General features: G+C 31.1%; 2 protein-coding genes across 4 annotated transcripts in view; one reads left to right on the top strand and one right to left on the bottom strand.

Annotated features, from left to right (window-relative positions):
* The window catches only part of Syn (synapsin), a 65,553-nt gene that overhangs the window by 18,663 nt on the left and 32,034 nt on the right, over positions 1-14,856 (bottom strand). The window lies entirely within an intron of this gene.
* Positions 1-14,856, top strand: part of Timp (Tissue inhibitor of metalloproteases) — a 41,710-nt gene that overhangs the window by 11,365 nt on the left and 15,489 nt on the right. The window contains exon 1 of one of the 2 annotated variants that reach the window (XM_014353844.3): positions 10,810-11,065. The exons of the other annotated variant lie outside the window; for it this stretch is intronic. The gene's annotated coding sequence lies outside the window, so the exon portion shown is untranslated. Of the gene's footprint in view, positions 1-10,809; positions 11,066-14,856 lie in introns of those variants that run through there. 2 annotated transcript variants of the gene reach the window in all.

Genomic DNA, 14,856 nt, shown 5'->3' with positions numbered 1-14,856 from the left:
ATACACATACACACACACATATATCCTTTTTTCAGTACCATGATGAACTCGCGTACATGCACCACACACTTTATAAATCATTTGGGCGCTCATTGACGGAATACAAAGTGTTAACCACGTTTGGGTGCACGTTGTACACTAAAGTGACTTCTAAACATGAAATATGACCTTGAGTTAAATTTTTTTTTTCTCAAATACCAAGCCTTGTAAACGCTATTGGCGCGTTTTTGATAACTTTTGTATGATTCTTGTATGTATTCGTCGTCAAGTTTTCACTTTTCCGACACTACAAGTCACAAAAAATACGGATAAAAAAATCGTAGTGAATTTTTCAGGTAAAAAAAAAACACGGATACCTACGGATACCAATTGTACCCAGAAATAACTACGTGCGTGTGGAAATATTTGTTATCTCGTGTGAAAGTACACACAAGCGATAGCTTCTTTCTTTCGCTACTCAAAAAGAGCGTGCGTGGGCCTTTTTCGAGGAAACTTTTTAATGAAAAGAGCGAGAGCTTTTTTTCCATGGTAAGTGAGTATAGTCATAACAATTTGGGAGTGTGAAAAAACAATTCACAGCGTGCAGTGATTGAGAATTGGTAGCAGTGCAAATAATTTGAGAGAATCTGAGAAAAAAGGGGAATCCCCTTTTTTCACCAGGCAAAGATGCTGCACACGCTTGAATCATTTCTTGGTTGGATACTCACTCGGATTTACATTTTTGTTATTTTGTGTGGATAAGTACATCATTGTGGTAATGATACGAAGTTCCATGAAATCAATCGATCAGAGTCGCAAATATCGATCAATCGATAGTTGCACTTGACCACAAAAAACACACCTCGAAATTGAAATGATAATTTTCATAACGCGGCCATAAATCAGTCAGCGAATCTTGATAGAACCTAAATTTTCTCCTCTTATAACTACTCATTTATAAAGAGAAAAAATTAAAAGGAGCATTATCACCATTGATTCTTCAAAAGATAAATGCTTTATCCAACAAATTATCCACGTCCTCCATTGTTCTAACCTCTACCGTTCAACGCATGGAAAGCTTCATTATACTCGTAATTTTAACTCGGATGTATATGTATACAAAAGCATCAGCGTCATCAGTATGATGCTGTATTCGCAAGTTTCACCAACTAAACGCCTGTACACGTAGCAAAATCGACCACAGGCACTATAGGCTACGTTGAAAGCTTGAGAGAGAGACACGCGCGGTAAAGACGGACGAACGCTGATTTCATCTCTCAAAAGCGACGACGACGCAGTGGCAGCAGTGCTGGGTGTTAATGGGCTACGTCCTTGTACGACCTTACGTGTATATGTGTGTTATGTCAATGACTATTTTTGATGGCTGGGTATTTTGGTTCGGCTGTTTAGAGACCTTTTTTGGAGAACTACGTCTCAGTTATTAAGTAACCTTAATTATGCACTATTTTTCTACAGAGGTAAATCACGAGACTCTACAATATTGATTTTTTTCACCTGAATCAAATGTTTATGGCTCAGGGTGGGAACAGACAACTAAGATATTTTTCTGATTTTCTTAAAAAAAAAGGGCAAAAAGTTGACTACTGTCGCGAAAGAAAGTGACAAAATACTCGTGATTACGAAGTACCGATCTTTCCTTGCACTTATGCAGTCACTCGAGAAAGTCTTGAATAACGAATGCTGATTTACGTAACGTTAAACTGGTGAGACGAATTTAAGACACTTTGATTTCTCTTTTCAGTTTTCGAAAAAATGAAATAATATGAGATCTATTGTTGGTTAGCAATGTAAAATATGAAAAAATAAAAATTTCAGCAAACAGTAAAAATTTCGCCAGATATTTCTCAAAAAACAGGAGATAAAGTTAAGCAAATGTTCCAGACATTGGCACAAATACTTTTATTTTTTTTCAAAAAATGTAACGCATTATTGATATTAAAATTTTTTTTTCAATTATAATTTGTAAAAACATATTTCAACGAAAACATTTTCGAGCAAAAACCATGCAGTGCAATTTGAATAAGAAAAAATTTAGAAACAAAAAAAAGCCAACGTATTTAAAAAAGTATTTATGTATTTGCTTTGAAATACTGTAAGAAAACACTTAATTATAAATCATTGATGCATCTAAGGAAGTAAAAAAAAAAATATCGTACGTTTAAGTTACGAAATTTTTTTAAGTATCAAAGACGCTGGCCTTTACGTGTGTCCACGAGTGCAGTTACATATTTACGAGAAAGATCGGAGGATCGGTCGCCGTCTGTTATTATCTCGCCGCTCTTTCTTGCCTCGATTTACCCACTCCGTACTCATGCGAATCTTCAATATTACTTTCTGCCATTTTACGCGTACTTTCGTTTTATGCTCATACCACAAGTATACGGACTGACGTAAAAAAGTAAAATTGTATTTTTTCCGAAAGGACAACGTTGGTACATATAATAGTGGGTTACCACCCGAGAAGAGCGACAAAGGAAAGAAGTAATATAATAGACGCGACTATTCTGGCAACTTTATTGGCATTCCACATCCGTTTGATGGGCTCGTAAACTTTTCCGCTCCACGTGAGCGATTTATGTTTTCAATAATGAATAAGAGCATACCACGGGCTAATCTATATTGATGTGACGTACTTAAAATGCACGTTTTATGCTGTTGTGGTCATTGGGTTGCTTTTACGATTCATTTTTCGGATTTTCAGTCGCTTTTCTGCAAACGTAAATATGACATATACTTTTATGATATTTTTTTGTATGAGTAATAAAAGCTTTGTGATCAATGAGTTTTAAATTTATCATTTTCAATTACATTGCTTCAACACCCATATTCAGGATTTACTGAGAAATAAATTGGACGCTTCTCTGACAGGAGCCAACCTTCAAGCAATTTACAAAATTTTGGTTTGAAAGTACTGGAATACCGCGTAATTAATCATGTTCCTAGAATTGTCAAGTGTATTAGATGTAAACGTTTATTCTGTAACTTTCCAACTATTGATAGCGTTTTGGTTACAAACCTTTTCCTCAGTAATTTATGAAGAACATCGATAAATGTCTCTCTGTGACGCTGTGGTGATACTCGAACAAAAGAAAACAAGAACAAAACTTTTCCATTCATGAGAACTGAAGCAGTAGAGTTAATAACATATTTTTAAAATTAAAATATTGACAGTATCAATGCGTATCAATAACTGAAAATCTTTCAAAAATTAATTTTTTTTTTTTTTTTTTAATTATTTGATTTTTTAAATACCTATTTCATTTGTTTAGGAAATAGAATATTCTGGTTAATTACTTGTAAAAAAAATCAGTTGGATTTATGAGGTATAGAAATTGTTTAAAAATTGATTAATTGATTAATTTTTAACACTGCAAGAAATTTTAGTATCAGCTCGCAAAAGTGAAATAATATTTTTTATACAGTAAGCGTTCTTACATAAAGGTACATTTGTTTGAACTTTGCATCGGTGCTCATTGGTATGGTATACCTACGTGTCGATACTTCCAAAAATGATAAACGTGGAATGTAGCTGTCAAATAGTATTTTTAACTACTTCAATTAGTGTTAACTTTCATTTCAAGCGGTGAGGAAGTCACGTATACTGTAAATCAAACCAAGTCTAAATGTTTTCTCGTTGAAATGTCATAGCGCTTACTCTGATTATGTTCTTTACTAATGAAGGTAACAATTTGTTTTCTAGTTATTGAAAACAGTAAATAAATACATAAGTAAATAAAAATAACCTAACATAAACGTATGGTAAATAATTTATAGGGCGTGGATGGAAGTGTTATCAGTGCCATGACGGTGACGGTGAAACAGAGTGCCAAAATTTGATAAAAATACGTAGCCAAGATTGTAGTATCGAAAAATACAATAAGCTCGAAATGCAGCTGGGAATTTTTAGAAAAATGAGGTTGACTGGTAAAGTCAACTGGAATTGCAGGAATGAAACAACTAGTGAGTTGCTCGAGGGTAAAAAATTGGTATTTAAGAGTTGGTGAAGTCTACACTTGATTTTCTTACGTTGAGTGAAGTGATTTTATTTACGCGAGAATTTAGAAAGTTTAAATTAAAATTTTAAAGAAAATCTTTTATACATACGGAAAGAAAATGATACAGAATATAGGTATTCATTATTTATTCGTAGTCATTATTCGTAGTAATATATGTTATATATCATATCAAACTATATTAAACGAGATGCCGATCGATTCAAAATTGTATGAGCTTTCTATTGTTCATTTTTTGTAACTATATGCCATTTTCAAATGCCTCTTGATAAGTGAATAGATTCAAGAGTTTACTGCTTTTTAAAAGTGGCTATTTTGTAAAATTTAATATTCAAATAGCTATTTTTCGAGATTTTTACCACAAACCTCATCTTAAATTGGTTAAGATGGTGTTTATAACTTTTTGTACATCAAAAATGATTTTTCTAAGTTTATTTTATTTTTTTTTGTTATTATTTAATTTTATTCGCAAATTTTTCAACTTATTACATAGGACCTACTCAAACTCATGTTGATTTATAAATTTCATAAGTGGGAGAAAAAGCGTTTTATTTAAGATCATGTGCACCTGTAGAAAAATGCTTGGAAATAGAGGAGGGCCAAAACCAAACCTCCTTGGAATGCTGCTTTAAAGACTCCTGCAACTCATCGTTTAAAATCAATACTGAATTATCAACTTTTTGTGTTTGTTTGTTGTTCATCACTTTTTTCTACATAAAGAATTAATGTGACTATTTTAGTTATTTGTTTATTTTTTTTAATAACTAGAAAAGTATAAGATTTTATTGTTAATCAAGTACATTTCTTCAAAGTACTAATTTTCGTAAAAAAACATTTGAATTTAATTTGGTATAATATTAACCATTTTTGCCAGTAGCTTTTTAACGTAAGTTAGATAATAAAATTTAAAAAACAAAATTTTAAGACGAAAATCCAATAAAAGAGAATTGTTAGTTTAAGAAGATAACGCTATTTATTACCTCAGGTTAGACTAAAAATATAAAAATATCATGGTCAAATAATTATTTTTTTTCATTAAATTACAGTCTTGTACAAGTATATTTTATCATGCTTAAATAAATTTATTATGACTGACATAAAATGATCATCGCTAAGATACTCTTATTTATCAATCGAGAATTTCATGATAAAAAAAGCTTTTTTTTCTCATCGTGACGACATTGTTGGCGAGTTTAAAATAATGAAGTTAACAATTTTTGTACATTCTATTTATATAAATAATGTCATTACTCGTGATAATAGATATGATTATTTTCCATTTCCATGAAACGTCTATCAGAAAAACATATGTATTATTGTACGATAGTATCATCAACCCTTTATAAAAACAAAGCGATTCTCTCTGGGACATTTTGAAAAAAAAAATTGGTAAATGAATTACAGTATGGAATTTACTTCACAACTTAAGACACCTGATTATTTTATTATACAAAAAATTCTAAACCACGTAAAATCGATAATGTAAGCATTTCAAAATAAATTATTAGTTGATTTATTATTGCTAAAGGTTAAAGAGGGTAACAAATAGTTACCGGTGTACACAAGCCTGCAATCGGTCTTTGAGTCAATTACGGTTTCCCGAATGCCTGGCCTCAGGCTCGTATCTTAAATCAGGCCGCACATATTGTGGTATAAATTAGAGGGACGTAATGGAGATGCACAAAAGGAAGAGAGAGGGAACCGCGCTAACGTCATTTCCCGTCAAAGAGCCACGAGTCGCAAAGTAGGAAGCTGCGCATCGAGTCTATACTTGTGACGAGAAAGTTCCGTACCTTTCATTTTATCGGAGGACCGTGAAGTGATCGACTATTGCATGCTTTGTGCAAGTACACATAGGATAATAGAACCTTTCACGTAGGAAATTATCTAGGCCAAAGGGGAAAATGTGTAGCTTTTCATATCGATTGATAAATTTTTATGTGACGGTTAAATTTTTTTATTGAGGTTTTAGATGTTATGTTATTAGTGGAGTTTATAACAGCATCAGAATTATAAGTTATTTTTTAATTAAAAATAATTATTTGTATTACGTCTTTCTTGTTGATTCTTGATTTGTTGTGAAATTTAAATGTATGTGTTATTTAATATTTGCATAGGAATTCATTTTATGTTTCACGTCATTCAGTTAGTAATTGAAGAAAATAATACGTTTAATTGGTCGTATTAAAACATCCTTACTTTTGTATTGGAATTTTATCTATTTTTTATTTCATATTTCATTTTTTTTTAATTTTCTGCTACTGATTTGCAATCACAAATTCTTAAACTACTAATTCCTTAGTGAGTCACTAATATATTTTAAATCTATTTTTTTCTAAATTATTAGAAAACATGCTATCGTACTTAACACCTTTTTTTATTTAAAACTTTTTCATTATTAAAGTAGGACAAGCCATTAATAGGCAAAGAAGTTAAAGTGACTTAACTTGATCTGACCATTCTGTTGAAAAAAACTTTTATTTACAAGAAATTAAAAAAAAAAATTTATTTTAATACAATAACATCACACTTTATTATATAGATAAAGGGGTATAGTAAAGTAATGTTTTATTTCTGATATCGCGTTCAATGTGATTGATAACTGGAACGAATGTAACAATGAACATTTAAGTAGATATGTAAAATATAATATGAAAATGTTCGGCACTGAATCATAACATCAAAAATTCTTTTGTGTAGAAACATAAATAATGAGTGATTTAGAGTTTTGTTTTAGAAAATTTAAAAACTTACACGATGTTTTTTAATACAGCATGACTTCCATACTGCATGTCCCTTTTGCTTGGTTACCAATAAAAAAAAATTATTATATGAAAAAAGCTATATCTAAGAATGTTTTTGTTCTAAATGATTTCGTTTTTCAGCCGATTTTTTTTTGCACAAGTTAACACAAAACTTTCACTTTGGGATACGAATTGCAAGCTTTATTGAGAAACTTGAGATTTATGATCTGCACGTACTCGCGTAAAGGAAAAGTACTATATTGTTCTTTGCATTTCAAATGCAATAATCTTCGACTGAGTGATTTGTTATTCTTTGAAATTAATTACACGCTGTGTTGAAACATAGAAATGCATCGTAAAAAAACAATGATTCCTATGTGACGCTGGCAAAACCAGAGACTTATTTTGGAACGATGGAACTATTCACGTACAAGTCTAGATGATAAGTTTTTGGCAAACATCTTGTTAAATGATTGTCGAAACCACAAAAAGTTATATAAATCTTAAAATAACAGCTATTTATTATTTTTATGATTTATTTTATTATCATCTTTACACCTTTGATAAAGACCTTTGATAAAATATGAGGTTTTTAATATAAACTGAAGACTACATGTAACTAAGAACAGGGTGGATGTAGGTACCAAAAATCTAACGTTTTTTTAATCATACACTTTTGACGAAAGAAAAAAAAAGAAAAAATTTATTAATCCAAAAAAATCGTGCACTGAAAATGACGTACGATCGTGAAATCACGGATCACATCACAATAATCACACCATTTCCATACTAGCTGTAACATCCACAACACACGTTTAAATAATCAGCAGTACAAGATTGCTTTGATAGTTTTGTTCAGCGCAACACAACGTTTACCATCAGCTCGTTGACCCTCTATATTATACACTCCATAAGCTTATTACCAACGCTCATAGGTATATACATTTTTACACGTATATATATATATATACACATCAACTTAATGCCCGTAATGCACAGCCCTCCAACTTATTAATAACATACACGTCGTTCCTTTCGCATGCTCCATGCATCTTTCATTACAGGCCATAAAAACGTATATTATATATATATATATATATATATATATATATATATATATACATATACGTTATACATACGATGTCACTCCCCTCCTTTGAGATCAGAAGATTTTAAATCACTCTGCCATTACCTCTTCTTCCTTCACCATGCATCTATTGCGACCTAATGGTATACTTGAACATTTTATTTTACTTAATTGGGCTCTATAATCACTAATGCCACTGTTAATTAATCGACTCGCGTGCAGTGAAGTGGCTAGTCATATCGTTCGCACGATGGCTAAAGTCGAGTATTTTTCAATACGTGTAATTAATACCCAGCCTGACTACCTGTATGTGTCTACAAGTAAAATTTACAGGTATGTACATGGGAATAACTGCCGGTCGTGCGCTAGAATAAATTATCTTGTTACCGGCCATTTGTTGAGAGAAACAGCGGCTGCCGCTGGATGACCAATACATTGCTTGAAGAAGTACGCGTGTGTAGGTGCGTTTAATTAGAGGTTTTGGTCGCGTTATTCATCACTTTATTAGTTTGCGTGCGCTGTTGTTGTTGCTCGCACATGCGCCAACGTGATTACTTTGTAACGCAAATTGATTCGACTGGCTATGGGGGGACTAACGAATTATCAAGAGCTCTCGAGGTGGTATTCAGTTGAATTAATTTTCAATCGAGATGGAAGGTGTATGATTATTTTGTCGGTGGATCTTTTATAACTTATTTAACAGTATGCCACAGCGGTGTGATGAATCATTGGTACGATGATTTGCATTAAAGTAAATGTGCAACGTATATTTAACACTACTTTTTAAATGTTTCATCTATATTCGTTTGTATTGGATTAATTTATATTTTGAGAACAGAACAAAAAATAATAATGTGATTCAATACCGTGGCAAAGACAAAAAATACAAAGAGTTTCTAAAATTTGCTTACTTCGGAAAGTGAAATTGCTATAAAATATTTTCGATGATATCGATCATTGTATTTTTTATTGAGAAATGTTTTACAAACTGTATAATTTATTCCGGTTTTGTCATGTATATTCACGAAAAAGCACAAATCAAAACCTTCTATTTATGGATACAACGTCGGCATGATAATATTATTATATCATGTACTATTATTTTAATGGCTGGTAAGGTTTTTCTAGTGTAGTTGTCATCTTAAATGTAACTTAAAATAATATGCAAACGCATTAAAATAAATAATGTATTTTCTCATTCTGGACATCTGAGATTACATCAACCAAAAATCTGTTTTACTCTGTCAACAGTGGTAACTATTTTTATATGAGATTTCTGCTAGTACCAAGTAGAAGTTTTTTTAGTCATGAAAACAATGTAGTAGTATTAATGATAATCTTGATTAATCTTTCTGAATTGTTTCCGCATTCGATGAGAAAGACAATCAACATCTTGCACAAAATTTTGTAAATAAAGACTTTGAATGAAGATTACTTAATTAAGAATCGATAATTCTAACAATAATGATAAATTTTTTACCAAAGATACATCTGTACAGAACAAATAATTTTTGTTTTATATAGAACAACCGTGAATCATTATAGGAAATAATAAAAATGTTGACTCACTTAACAAAAAGGTACATTAATAATAAATAAAATTCGGGGGCGTAAACAATTTAAAATTACCTTTACAAGGCGTAATTAAAAGTATATAGTACGGTTTTATACTCGATTTTATTTAAGTCATTTTTATTATCTTAAGTGGAAATATTGTGATAAAATAATTAAAATAATAATAATATTCTTTAAGTAGAAGAAGAAAAAAACATTGCAAATCTCTTATTTTTATGCCATTTGTCGAGATAACTACACAATGTTTAAAATGAGAAAAATGCTTGTATTTGTAAATAAAATTAATCTTATCAAAAATTAATGCACCACTCACTCAAGCCTGTAGGGATTTTGATTTTTTCTTGTGTTGACTTTACCATTAGACCAAATGTATATCATTAAAGCTCAAATAACAAATAATTTTAATCACTTTTATAATAAACCTGCTGCTTCAATACTCGTTTTAACCAATAACCCAACAAAAGAATAACAAATCATCTATTCGGGATCTTAGACTTCCGACCAAAAGTTGTGGTTGAAGAAGAACTCAAAATTAAACGACTGTTTAGCTCGATATCGATTTAAAAATTTCATTAGTTATTGATCATTACCAATTATATGCGCTTTATGATTTTTTCGCATCAACTGAATCACTTGAGCAATCTCTTTTATTATGACAATAACAAGTAGCTGCTTAAACTTCGTACTTCTCGAAGGTCAAGATAAAAAAATTATGAGAAGCGGATAATGAAATTACAAGCAAAGTTAAAATAATAACTACAGACGTAAACATGAACGCATGACTGTACAATGTTTGCGCTGCTTATTACACTTTTGACGAAAGTTTCTCCTTTGATGAATTGAACACGTCATTTCGCCAAAAGAGATGTGAGACTACTGTTACATTATTCACTCATTGTAATCATGAAAACTCGTAAGGATAGAATTTCCAAAAATTCTCATTTATAAGAAAAGGTTTGTAAGATAAAAAAAACAATCATCCATATTCCTCCAAAACCTTTCATATACACGACCATTTAGATCATCGACCCCAAACATCTGTGGATTCACCGAAAGCAAAAACAAACGAAGCCCACACGCGCGTGACCATAGGCAGGCCCGCTCTCCTGTCAGTGAGTTAAAAAAAAAAGGAGCTAAAAAACCAATCAGCGTCATCGGAGGACGTGACGACAAACGTGTTGTGCCGAACATAATCCCAAAGATGCAGCAAGGCATGTGCGTGCGAGGTGTGCATTTACCTACGAGTGAACGGAGCGTGTATGTGCGAAGTGGAGGGTATACGACTGGGTGTATATCTATACCAGGACATGGGAGAAAAGGTAGGGAGATATAATAGCCGGTAATACGATGGAACTGGGCCAGTCTCGCTTGGAGCCGTGGCTAAGGAGCTTCCATCGGCTGGTTCGTGGTCTCTCTTGGAGCCGCATATACTATATGTAGAATTTTGAACACGCGCGTGTGACGTATTAATTGATTTGAGTCAGATTTTTTTTTTTTTTTACTTTTAAAATTGTGACCAAAAAAGACAATTCTTGTATTAGCATCGACGTGGGAGTGATAGGGCAGACAAGAGGTGGGGAATTGCCGAGTGACAACTTTCATTTTGTATTGGAAGCTGAGCAGTTTTCTGAGTCCCACACGTCAAAGTTAGTATATCTAGCGTCTTGAGGAATATTACGAGTCTTGCTTGCGAGTTTTGAAATTTTTTGGAAACAATTTTTACTTATTGTTATTATTATTTTTTTCTCTCAAAGCTTTGATATTTTTTCCGTCACACCAGCCGTGAAATAACAAAACGGGCTCTGTTGTTCTTGCGATGACAAAAGTATCTATTGAGAACGTACGTGCTTGTACTCTACGAATGTTAATTTAATTAGAGAAAAGTCGCACGTAGTTTCGAAATTGTAATACAAAGTTTTTAACGCATACGTATTTTTCGAGCAAATAACAACTAAGGAGTGTTTTTTTTCTCGTTGTTTTTTTAGTAGAATTTGAAGAATTTTTATAGAGCGTTAAAATTTTTGAATTACCACGTGTCATATATTTATAGTTGCAGTCGGTAGAATTTAAAAATAGACTGCGCTCGCGCAACACTTTCGTTCATCATTTACTAGATCTATGTCTTTGAGTATAATGATTTTGGTCTATTCGGGTCTGGTTTTATAATATACCTATGTATATTTTGGACTGGATTCCGAATTACAATTTTATCCAGCAACAAAATGCGATTGAATTGGCCTTTTGAAGTGAATATGCAAAATTTTCGTAGTTAAACATTAATTTGAATTCGGGATTATTAAAATTTACGTATATTTTGTAGAAAGTGTAACAGAAGTTTAAAAATGTTATCTTCTTACATGCACGCATAAATATGAAAATGTATTATTTGTTCAAGAGGTTTGTTTTTTAACCTTGATAAAAATATCATGTTTATGTTTATTGAAATTCCAATGAATTCATCAATTTTGCTATAAAATACTTGAAACTCATTAGTCTGATAAAACTTTGAAATTGTCTTGACATAATTATTAAAAAAAATTAAAGTATGTATGGTACAAATTATTTCTTAAAATTAGATTACGAAGAATTAACAATGGAAGTAATTTAGTTAAAAAATTTTTTACGATCTGAATCGTATGGTATCGGTAAAATTTTGCTGATTTGAGGGATTATTCAGATATCATGTTTATTGAAATATACCGATTGTGCTTCAATATAAATCTCTACGGCTTACATTTAATTGAAGTTGAAACATAAAAATAAAGATTACACACGTCTCAACCGGTGACTCGATAAGTTATTACGGTCTATGTCCTTGACCTTGAAGAATGATCCTATTTGGATTTCTTTACCATGTAGGTTAACGAAAGCCATATTTACAGAGTATACGCACTGACGACTTGTAGAGTTTAGTAATATGTCAATGATTTGTCTTGGAACAAAAATTTTTTCCTCTTTCTTATGCACAGTGTTTTGTACTATCATAAGAAAATGTATTGTTTTGTATACATAAATTATGTGAAGTTATGCAAAAAATTTTTTTTATATGATAGACTTCATTACAAATTCTTGTGAGACACTTTTACAAAAAAGTTAATCTTTATAAATGGGAAATTATTATGGTGCTATAAATTTTAAAACAAAATTTATCAGTTTCATTTTGAGAGCTTAAATCAATTTCTGAATTCGCAAATTAGATAATTACTATTATTATTATTATTATTATTATTATTATTATTGCTATTATTACTATTATTATTATTACTACTATTACTGTTATTATTATTATTATTGTTATTATTACTATTATTAATATTATTATTATTATTTTTATTATTATTATCATTATTACAACTATTCATAGTAAAATGTACAAAAAATTTAGTTCCTTAAGAGCATATTCAAAAAAAACTTCTGGACTAGTCACTAAGAAACTCAAAAGCCACAGTGACGTGGATTAACAGCTTTCACTTTAAAAAAAAAAAAGTTACCTAAAATTGACATGAAAATTAAATTTTCATCAATACGGCAGTATTGTAAAAATGCAGAGCCTCATTTTAATTAATTTCATCAAAGCAGAACGTCGTGTTTGACAATCTTGTAAAAATGAATTTTTTCTCCAAAGAAATCATAGGCCAATAGTCCAAAGAAATCAGTTAAGCATAACATTAGAAAAAAATGTACCATTTCAATCCTCAGTTGCTACCCCATTACATGTGAAATGACATAAGCTCTCCGAATATTAATAAATTCATGCACTGGCATGTAGAGTCGTGAAGAGATCGACATAGATTACCGTCGCCACCGAGTCACTTAAAGTAAAAAAAAAAAAAAAGTTAAAAAATGCTACGATAAAAAAAAAGGGACGGAAAGAAAAGTGCGTGGCTGTCCCAAGGGTGTTGTCGCCGATCACTGCAACTGGCCGGTTTCTTCGCACGTGCAGGTAGAAAGGGAGAGAGAGGGCGAGACAAGATTTTACGATTCCTTAGGCATGCTAAGGAGTGCTGTAGATGTTTATGCATGTACACGTAAGTACATACGTGTTGCGCGGCGCCTATTGCCTGGGGGTGCGTCTGCAAGGTTCAATGCAGATGATAGCAGATTGTAGAGTTTTTCTTGTTTTTCTCACAAGAAATTGGCTGAATGGATAATTGAGGCTTGACTTTATTTTTATTAAAAAAACGTATGTATGCATACATATCTTGTTATAATTCAGTAATATTTTTCGTATTTGCTGGATATTTTTTCAAGAATAAAGTATTGAGAAATTTTTTATGAAATTAAAGTAGGCTTAGGATTTGTTTAGTTAAAAAAAATTAGTATCTGGTTACTAACCATTTGATGCTTTTAACATTCATCATAGAAAACGGCGTGTTAAAGTACAATGTTATCTGTGTGCAACTATTTTAATACGTTTTGTGCATTAGAATAATAAAAAAATGAAAAATTGTATTATTTGACTAGAAAAAAACTTACACTAGTTATTGTTGGGTTATTGTACAACAAAGTGAAGGATACACAACGTTTCGTGTAATAATAGAATGAATTTTAAAAGGTTTAAATAATTTTGTCTATTATTAATCTTTAATCAAGTAATATTTAAAAACTTACGTGACAACGAAGATAAGTAACATAATGAAGTTTTTTGAAACTTACCTGTAACAAAAAGTAAAAAAAAATTAATACATTCATTAATGCATAAAATCAATGTGTTAAAAATATCGAATGTTTAAACCGTTATTACATTTTCTGATAAAGTTTTGCTGTGAAAAGTAACAACACATTCGTTTAACCAAAAGGTTTTGCCATTAGTCACGTAAGGTCAAAAGTATGTTTAAAAACAGACGTGTCATAACGAGAAAGATTTATGGTAATTGGATGGAAGAAACATGCGTTTGACAAGTCATAGTAAATTTTTTGTAGAATCGTTCAAATGTTTTTTTTGCTTGACGAGTAAAATGACGTTTACTGGTTAGTTTCTTCTACTAATCAGAGTTTACAATCAGTTAAAGAAATTATAAAAAAAAGTTTTGCTTAAATCAAAGCTATAAATGTGATACGTTCTTTAGTGTTTATCAGGAGAAAAAAGTAAAAGTGGTACTGAATGACAATGACTTACGTTATACAATTTACGTTTTTTTTTTTTTTTTTTTTTTTTACAGTTGTTGTCAATCTTTTTGAGTGTATTATACGTATTTTATCATATTTAGTGTAAAATACTTTACTGGTGTACGAGGAAGGATTAAATATATAATTTAAACTTTACTTATCAGAAAAAACGTTATTAGTATGACATTGTCAAATCTCATATTGTATTAAAAGCACTGTAATGAAATAGATTCATATTCTTTGAATGGATCATATTACACTTTGACACCCGTAGGTACGGTTACTTATGAGTCCACGTAGCATAAGGATTAATTATGCGGATCTGCGA

Source organism: Copidosoma floridanum, unplaced genomic scaffold (genome assembly GCF_036245765.1).
Source record: "Copidosoma floridanum isolate Cflo_tuat_1 unplaced genomic scaffold, Cflo_Japanese_pri ptg000006l, whole genome shotgun sequence".
In the NCBI taxonomy this organism is placed as follows: Eukaryota; Metazoa; Arthropoda; class Insecta; order Hymenoptera; family Encyrtidae; genus Copidosoma; species Copidosoma floridanum.
The sequence above is the reverse complement of the archived record's forward strand: the minus strand, read 5'-3'. Positions and strand labels throughout refer to the sequence as shown.